Raw genomic sequence first — 9,075 nt, 5'->3', positions numbered from 1 at the left:
TGCACCAGGGTGCAAGAATTTCTTGTAGCGGCCTCGTTTTTTGCACGGTTTAGAACAATTCATGGCCACTCATTTGAGATTGTCTGATGCGCAACGAAGAAAACTGAACGCTCACACCCTGACAAAAACGAAACGAATGAGTAACCATAGCTGCCAGCAATGCTCTATCGTTCGGTCAAACTTAGCAGCTTCATACGATCACAATAAATTATGTCACCATTAAATTATTAACTTTTGTGCTTCATGTAAGACGGTAGTAAATATATGCAGAGAAACGTATTGTATTTTAACTTCTCATTGTAATTAATCGTTGCATTGCCTCGTTGTCAGCATTTTGTTTTCGTTTTTCTTTTTTCATGTCGTTGGTGCCATGCGCATCGTTACGGTCACCGTGGTGTTGTTTTGTTGGCGGCGTGAAGGTGGTGCTATAAATGCAGATGCGCTTGCAGTGCAGTTTTATTCGCAATTTGGAAATGTTTACATACACATACGTAAGGTATCTTGAGGATAAGCGATGCGCCCTTGTCGAAGCCAGCGAGTTTCGCGACTTCGCAAAATGGGGGGAGGCCATAGACAAAAAACCCCTCAAGGCGACGGTGCACTGGGTGAAGTGGGTGTTCAAAGATGGCACTTCAGAATATTTCCCAGCGGAGATTCTTCACCTAGGAGGTAAGCTTTTTGTCGGCAGTGTACACTCAGTCTCTAAAATTACTTCAAATACATAAAAGCTTGTGTGTTATGGTACTGCCATGTAAATTAACTTTTATGATCACCAGTGCCCAAATGGCAGCTGGGATGCTTATTTATATTATGCAATCATGCTATGTATAAGACGCTTAGAGCACGTGGTGCGACTAGCTGTGACGCAAGTGCTTTGATGATAGTCAGTCAGCATGCTTGGCGGCTAGTCGGTCGGCACCTGGAGCACATGTTTGTCCTAATAACAATGTGCACGCACGTGCTATAGCGTCTCGACCCATATCGTGATATATAGCGAAACGTCAGAGGTCGACACGAATAAACTGCAAACGCCACGTCAATAATTGATAATGGCGGTGTCACCGCTTGCCTTTCTTCTGCTTCGTCAAACGTAGCTACACAAACAGCCCCTAGCGTGCTTTAGCTGCAGCTGGTTTCTAGGTCGAGGACAGTTTTACTATACACATAGTTGCGCGTTGGCGCTGCGATAGCCTAGGCTTCTTGGCCTCGTGGACACGTGAGTTTGCCTTCTTTTTGTTTTCGTCCACGTTACGTGGCTACAGTACAATATTAATGACTGCGGGGCGAACTAAAGCTCAAGGGAAATAAAGTTGACTAGGAATGTTGGGGGTGTAGTACTGTTACTTGAATTAATTTAAGTGGGCTTGATGGTATTGATGGCTTGGTATCGACCAATTCCAGCTTCTGAAGCAGAAGTCCAAAAAAAAGGTGAAGAGGGGACGCTTGAGATTCAAGCGTGTAATGCTTGAAGAGGAAGAAGAATGGCACTGTGAAGAAGAGGTAAGTACTGCACACTATTTCAAGGTGCAACTTTGCTGTTTAATGTGCGTATAAGGTACAATTTTCTTTTCTTTCCCTTAAGCCACCACGAGAGAAAAAGCACCAAAAACAAAAAGAAGCCCTAAAAGACAGCTTGCTGAAGCTTTTGGAAAAAAAGAAGCAGGCAATGGGGGATGCTGGAAACAGACGCCATGACTATGACGGGAAATGCTTGGCTTGAGCAAATGAAGGAACTAGCGGACAGACAGAAAGAAGAAATTAGAAAATTAAGAAAATTGAATGATGGACTTCAGCAGAAAGTGATAACTCAAATAGAAGAGTTCTGTAAGCATTATTTTGATTTTTATAATTGCATTACTGTGGTAGAGAAAAAAAATGCCTGCTTATGCCTGTAATTCTGATGTTCCAGTTCAAAATGAAAAAGCCACAGTCCCTGTCGTACGGCCTGCTGTAATGGGGCCACCTACGACGCCACCACCGGTACAGGGACACACCAATTTTAATGGCAACGATGAAGCACCTGCCGCACGTGCGCTTTGGAGCCCTGCAGCTATGCCCCAGAGAACTACATCCGAAATCACTGGTCCTGAACACATGGTAAGATTTTTAAAAATGTGGTTGAATTCCTGTTCTAAAACTTGCTAAACAAAGTTTGAAATCAATACGCACTAGCAATAACAGCTTGACTAGCATAGTCGCATGAACTTTAGCAGGGAAATCAACACCTGTACGTGTCGCTTTACTTGCCGATATGCAACCTCGCTATATTTTACAATTGTTACTGCTAAATTTTTTTCAGGCTCCTGGTAATTCTCTATGTTGCAAAATCATTTTTGTCACAGCGTGAGATTGTTTTGTGCAGTTTGTGCAGGTTATTTGTGCGTATTTTGTGGCTACGCAGGTGGATATAGGCCAGGGATTGCAGATACCCATGGAAGCATGGAAGCGCACGCAGCTGCAACCGAAGAACAGCCTCTTTGTGAAGGAGCTGGTAGTGACGATCGGGGACACGGCAGATTTTAAGGGTCGTTCCCTCCAAGGTAGGTATCTTCAGTCCTTAAACCAACTGCACCCACTTCGCAGTACATCTGATGATATAAATGTCGTCTAATTCCTATTGATTTGTGTGCATTCCTAAATATCTTGCAACACCCAGTTTATTATGAGATGTTTTTGCCATTACTGTGGTAGTGACAGTCTCGATTCAGCATTGGGTACAGTGCTTCCACCTTCTAGTGTGTGGATAATACTCCCTGCATGCATGTGCGGTGCACAAAAGCCACAGTGCATACAGGAACTACACTTGCATCAGAATGCTGCATGTAATCCTACCTTAATGAATTGAATTGCACAGTAATGTGAGATAATCCTCGATCTCCATGCTGGAGAGGCACATTACACTGTCTCACTGCCTTCTGTCTTACCTAAAATCCCACTATACCGCTAGCAAAATCAACAGGCTTTGTTTCTGCATCCATAATGCAAGCCAGCTATTCCATTTTCGTGTACGAGTGCATACGGACACAGAGCTAACGGATCAGCACATGGACCCAGTCGTTCATCTGTCCGATGCCCTGATGTTTTATTTTCCAAATCAAATAATTGGGGACTAAAATGCTATTATCGCTTTAATGACATCGCATGTAAGGTAGGCTGAGGCAGGAGAAAATGTACCTCGTGGTGCGACGGACCAGTATGATCAATAGGCATGTACTCTTCAAGATGCATTTATAAATTACACAGAGCATGTAAACTTGGCTCTCCCTACCAAACAACTGAATTAATTTGGTTTCAAAGATTGTTCCAGCACCCCGTTTTTGGGATAGAACTCTCTGTTGTGACGTTTTCTATATTTTACTTCCTAATTTGCCTTTGCTATATTTACAGGCAAGCACTGTCCGAGGTTCCCGGATCACCCCCTAAAGGAGCCTTTGACACCTTAGAAGGTGTCAGTGATACGTGGTAAGTGAATGTAGCATTATATTTGTCATAATTCTATTTCATAATGTTTTAGGCATTTATGGCTAAAACTTTCTTTCATAGGTGAAAGTGCTTTAAACAGTTCAGGATGATTTTACCTTACTAGACTCATGTTGGTTCCCCAAAAGCTGTTTGCATCATTTTAGTGCGGTGGACTGGTTGAAGGACTTTAACATTGATTACTTATTTTACTGTTTTTTATGACAGAATGCTACAAGGAGAGGCTGCTGCGGCTTGGCCTGCCTGCTGACCTACTTCAAAACAGCCCAAAAAGGATGAACCGTTTTGTAGTCGAAAAGCTGGCCGACATTGCAAAACTGTCTAGGAGGTCCATCAATTCATTCACTTTATCGCTCTATTTCGTGCATGTTGGTAGCGTTTACTTTGTTTTCATCTTCATATTATGGCCGAACTATTATGGAAGTTCAAGATAGTTGGCCTTGCTTAAATAAAGCACATCAGTGCATAGTAGACAAGGGACAACTTCAGAAATGAGACGAGGCAAGTCTCATTTTTGCAGTCTCTTAGTGTGCCGTTATTTACCTATATTCATACCCAACTATTGTGATATTTTTGTTGATCACATACAGATTATGAGCCCCGCATGTAATTGCTTTGCAGTTTGTATTATTGAGTTGCAACTCTATAAAGGCGAGCTAAGCATGACATTCACAAGCAATGCATGCATTGAGAAGCATGCATACGGGTTTTGGCATGTTTTCTACTGTGAGATTCTTACATTCCCATGATGCTTAATCTCTTTCACAGGACTGAAAAGACTGAGCCTTCGATGCCGTAAGAAGCTTCCAGCAGAGAATGCCACTTCGACCACTGTACAGCACCTTGTGAAAATACACTTAGTTTAAGCTTGCCTCTGTGTTCATGCTGTTTTGGGCAGCTATAGTACACTTCACAGAACATTACTAGCATGTAATTCCAGTGCACTCAACTCCAGTGTTCTGACATCCATAAGTGAACAGGCCTGACCATGGATTTGTTCTAATGTTCATTTATAGTGTTCTGTCCAAATTTGTGGTTCTGGAGAGGTAAACAAGCTAGGCAGACACATTGGGACTTATACATTGATGGTGAAATATTTCAAAGCTTGTTGATGTGCCTCCAATGAGACTAACAACCCTGACCACTTAATGCAACAGCTTAGCTCACCCTTCAAAACTACTGGTATTGCCAATAGGATAGATGCGCGTGACCACTTAACCAATTGGTAGCACAAATTGTTTAAATTGGATAGGGCCATTGAACACAACTGCAAGTCCAATTGGAACTAATGGGATTTGCCAATGCGTGAACTGGGTTCACCGACTAGTTTAATTGGTCAAGCCATTTTGATTTTGATTGTGTAACCAATTGGTTTAGTTGGTTAGGCCCATTGAAAACAACGGCAAGTCCACTTCGAACTTAAAAACGGGGGTACCAGCGAATACACAAGGACGCGTACACAAGGAAAAGGCTTTAGACACGGACGAACGCTGGACTTTCAACAGTGCTTTATTAAAAATTACGTTGCCGCACAACACCTCCGACGCATGCGCATCGTCACCTCCTCTCAAGAGATGTACATTGCTATCAGCTGAAAATCAACACTGTCACACACAACATCCGACGCATGCGCATTTTATACTTCTCACAAGACACGTGAATCAATGTCAGATCTCCTTTTATCTACCCGCTAGGTAGGCACCTTCCTTCTTTGTTAAGCACAAGGATGCATCGCTGACACAATTATCTTTCTCATTTCCAATTTAAGTCCCCAGTTCCTCTTGAGTACGGTCGCAAGATACGCAGTTGGTGCCGCAGCGCAACGTAGCCCCCCCCCCCCCCCCTTCCTCCCATCCTCCCAATGCCTTTCGCGCGACGGAAGACATCGCGTTTGTTCTCCGCCGTGCGCTCGCTCTCCGTGAAAGCGCGCGTCCCTCGCGTGCTGCCACTGGCACATACAGCATACGGAGCGCGGCGACAATTTTATTGCCCTTGGACTTTATACAGAACCTCACGACGACGGCGATGAAAGAAATGCGCATCGCAATAAAATGACAGCAAGGGGACAATAACATTGAGGACAACAGAGTGACAATGGGTGTGCGATGAACATGACATGCCGGCGACTGTATGACGACAATGTCCCAACGATGACGGCATAACGAGAGTCGGAGAAGCGAAGCCGACAAGACTGCGGTGAAACCACCATGACGGCATCACGACCACGAGCGTTTACCTATTCCTAGTCATCTACAGAGGCCGAAATTTGGGTCACTGCGTTGATATAAGGATAGATGTACAGATATAAAGATTCAAAATGCCCAAAGTAGGCAAAGAATGGCAACCGCAGTAAAAGAATGGCGGCGAATACGGTAATAAATCAGCAATCTTTCTTATGATGGGTGCGTACAGGGATACCATGTATATCATACGTTATGAAGGCAACGTACCATAGAATGATAGCACCCGCCTGCTCTATAGCAGTTTATTCATCAATATGATTACTATTACACTGCGGTACATGCTCAGTGACACAAATTGACATCAAAAAGCTTGATTTTATAGTGACACATGGCCAGCGGCAGCTACGCAGTCCCCATGGCATGCACCAAATATAACCACTTCATTTCCAACAAGTATATTCTTGATTCTCGAGGCACATTCACGGCTTATACCCAGCGGTAAATAGCCTGTCACGCATAACCAGTGTCACATTCCCCGTGAGCCATAAGATAGGTTAGTTGCAGGTCAACAAACTTCCCCGAAACTGGATGAATTGCCAACGAATGCTGATGACAATAAAACATGTCCAACGGTTGGTTTGGAACCCGGTGCCCTCAGCAGAGCAGCTTAATGCTCTATCTATTACACTACGAACTACCCAGTGACCCAGGTTGCCGTGAAAGCGGTTAGCTCCATGGTTACCGAAAAGTGCGTGATGTATTCTAGGAAGCCTAATCACTAACAATGCCAAATTCGACCATGTAATCTATGTAAAGTAATTGTCTCGTATCGTATGCTTACAGTCATGCCTAATGGGCACTTTCGAGCAGTATTTATTCAAGAGTAAAGGTTTAGTGGGTCGTTGTGTAAATTGCCTACGGGTAATACTGATGGATTTATTGTCCTGAAGGAATAAAGGCGCGATCGAAGACGTCGTTACAGATGCTCTGGATTTGTTATGAGCGCTTGTAGTTCATTCGCTTTGTGCGTTTACAATGTGACGTTTAAAATTATCTGCAAGTGATTCGCTTGTCATCTCACGTGAACCCAATCTTATCGATGTCAGGGGCGCATCGTCCGTGTGTCTAACCAGAACAGGGGTACGCTGCACCCCTGACATCGATTTCACTGAGTGTTCGCATGAGGTGACAGCCAAAGCACTTGTAGATTATATTAACCGACACTTTGCTAATGCACAAAGTGACATCGCTATTAGAAATTTTTTTATGTAACTATGGCGCTGCTGGCGAAGGCGTATTTTTTTCGCCTACTGGTGATAATGAAATATACTATACGCACGTACGGTCTAAAAATAAATCATTGGACAATAATCATCTCCAAACTGTACGTGTAAAATACGTATTACCAGTTATCTTTTCTCTACTATTTCACACCTTGAACCTAATTTTATAGAGTGCAGCTATTCCAAGCGCAATGAAAAATGCGAAAGTTTCAGTTATTTACAAATGTGGCGAGCGAAATACTGCATTGAACTAACCCACCGTGGTTGCTCAGTGGCTATGATGTTGGGCTGCTGAGCGCGAGGTCGTTGGATCGAATCCTGGCCATGGTGGCCGCATTTCGATGGTCGCGACATGCGAAAACACCCGTGTACTTAGATTTAGGTGCACGTTAAAGAACCCCAGGTGGTCCAAATTTCCGGAGTCCGCCACTACGGCGTGCCTCATAATCAGATCGTGGTTTTGGCACGTAAAACCCCATTAATTTTTTTGCATCGAATTATCCACCGAAATGGATTATCCGCGTTTTTCCCAAGGTATTAAAGGGCCTATTTCACTCAAATAATTAATTTAGTAAAGAGAAGGTACTTACCTATTGGCAGTACGGATTCCGAAAAGAGAGGTCGACGGAAATGGCTTTACTGTCTTCGAAAGAACGCACTTTGCAGAACTTCGAAAATACCAACTCTATTGCGGCCATGCGGCCATTTTTCTAGGTTTCAGCAAAGTTTTTGATAGCCTTATTCACGACATCCTCACTCAGAAGATTTCCTCATGCGGAATTCTTCGTAAGCCACTGGAATTAATGAAATATCTGAACAACCGAAATCAGAACGTGTCTAATATTAACCATCATTCATCCCTTTTACCTGGTATAGTGATATATACCAAGAAAGCGTTTGTGGGGCACTTTTATTTACCGTATTCCGAAATGATTATTGTAAACATAACCAGCGAGGTTCAATATATAATGCAGGAGGGTGACGGCACAATGTGTGTTTGAGGTTCTGATGCGAACAATCATCTGCAGAAATGGTTTGAACTTATGGTACATTTGTCAGATCGGACGCAAGGAAACAAGCTTAGATAAATTCTACAAAAACGAACGATATAACATTTCTTGCAAAAAGCAAGCCACTTTATTTTCATTATGCTATTGACTTTCGGAAGCAGCTCATTTTATTTGGTTGAGGATAATGACATTTGTGTTGAGTATTCATCCTCTAATTTACGTTGGGATGCTAACGTCAAATACCTATGCGGTAAACTCCCTGCAGTAACTGGAGCTGTGGCATGCTGCCGCGTGATTCTACGTCAAGTAGCTAAACTGCCAATTTATTAGGGCCTATTCTTGTTGCATATAAACTACCGCTGCCTCGTCTAGGCGATAACATCTAAAACTACTATGCAAAGGCTGATTATACTAAAAAAAATCATCCGGTAAATATAGAACGTGGAGCGATATTCACGAAAAAATGAATGATATATTTGGTTAATACAACCTAAATCAGGTAGACAAGCTATATGAGCATGGACTACTTGGAGCAATTTAATTTTCTTCCGAATATGTAACAACTTTATTCCCGGCACTTCCGACGTTAGAGACCCACACTAATGCAAAATGTACGCGACACCCCGATGTGTGGAGAGTGCCATGGTTTCCAAAGAACACCAAGCTGCAGTCCTTAACAAATAATATCCCAACAATAGTTAACAAATATAAACACACGGTTAACATAAACAAAATGAACTCATGCAACGTATTTATTCTACGTAAATTATAATTATTTATTTTGGAATGAATGTGTCGTATCACTTTTCTTCTGCTATCACTAATAGATTAGTATGCGGTTATGATGTTGCACCGTTTGTTTGAACTATTCAAGACATTTTATGCATAAAGCCTTTGCGTCGTTCAAGATGCGTGTTGTTTTGCGGTGTGTGTGTGTGTTTGTGTGTGTGTGTCTGTGAATGCCACTGTCACATAAGGGACAAGCTGCTGCGATAGCGTTTTGCCAAGGTGTCCCTGCAGTTCTTTGTTCCGGTAAGTAAAACATTATTTTTTGCCTTTATTTACTTGCACTCTCAAGCTTTTCTACACGGTCATGAATGCGATCGATGCTCAAGAAAT

At 42.7% G+C, this 9,075-nt stretch overlaps 1 long non-coding RNA gene across 2 annotated transcripts; it reads left to right on the top strand.

Moving 5' to 3' along the window:
• Positions 1-668: 668 nt before the first annotated feature.
• LOC125941407 (uncharacterized) lies at positions 669-4,547 on the top strand. 2 transcript variants are annotated; one of them, XR_007464245.1, is made up of 4 exons: positions 669-2,097; positions 2,402-3,462; positions 3,688-3,808; positions 4,249-4,547. It is a non-coding gene; the product is annotated as an uncharacterized LOC125941407 (long non-coding RNA). The 2 variants fall into 2 exon arrangements; XR_007464244.1 differs by having other exon boundaries at positions 669-3,462.
• The last annotated feature ends 4,528 nt before the right edge of the window (positions 4,548-9,075 follow it).

The sequence above is a fragment of the Dermacentor silvarum genome, chromosome 11 (assembly GCF_013339745.2).
Source record: "Dermacentor silvarum isolate Dsil-2018 chromosome 11, BIME_Dsil_1.4, whole genome shotgun sequence".
NCBI classification, from domain to species: Eukaryota; Metazoa; Arthropoda; class Arachnida; order Ixodida; family Ixodidae; genus Dermacentor; species Dermacentor silvarum.
The sequence above is the reverse complement of the archived record's forward strand: the minus strand, read 5'-3'. Positions and strand labels throughout refer to the sequence as shown.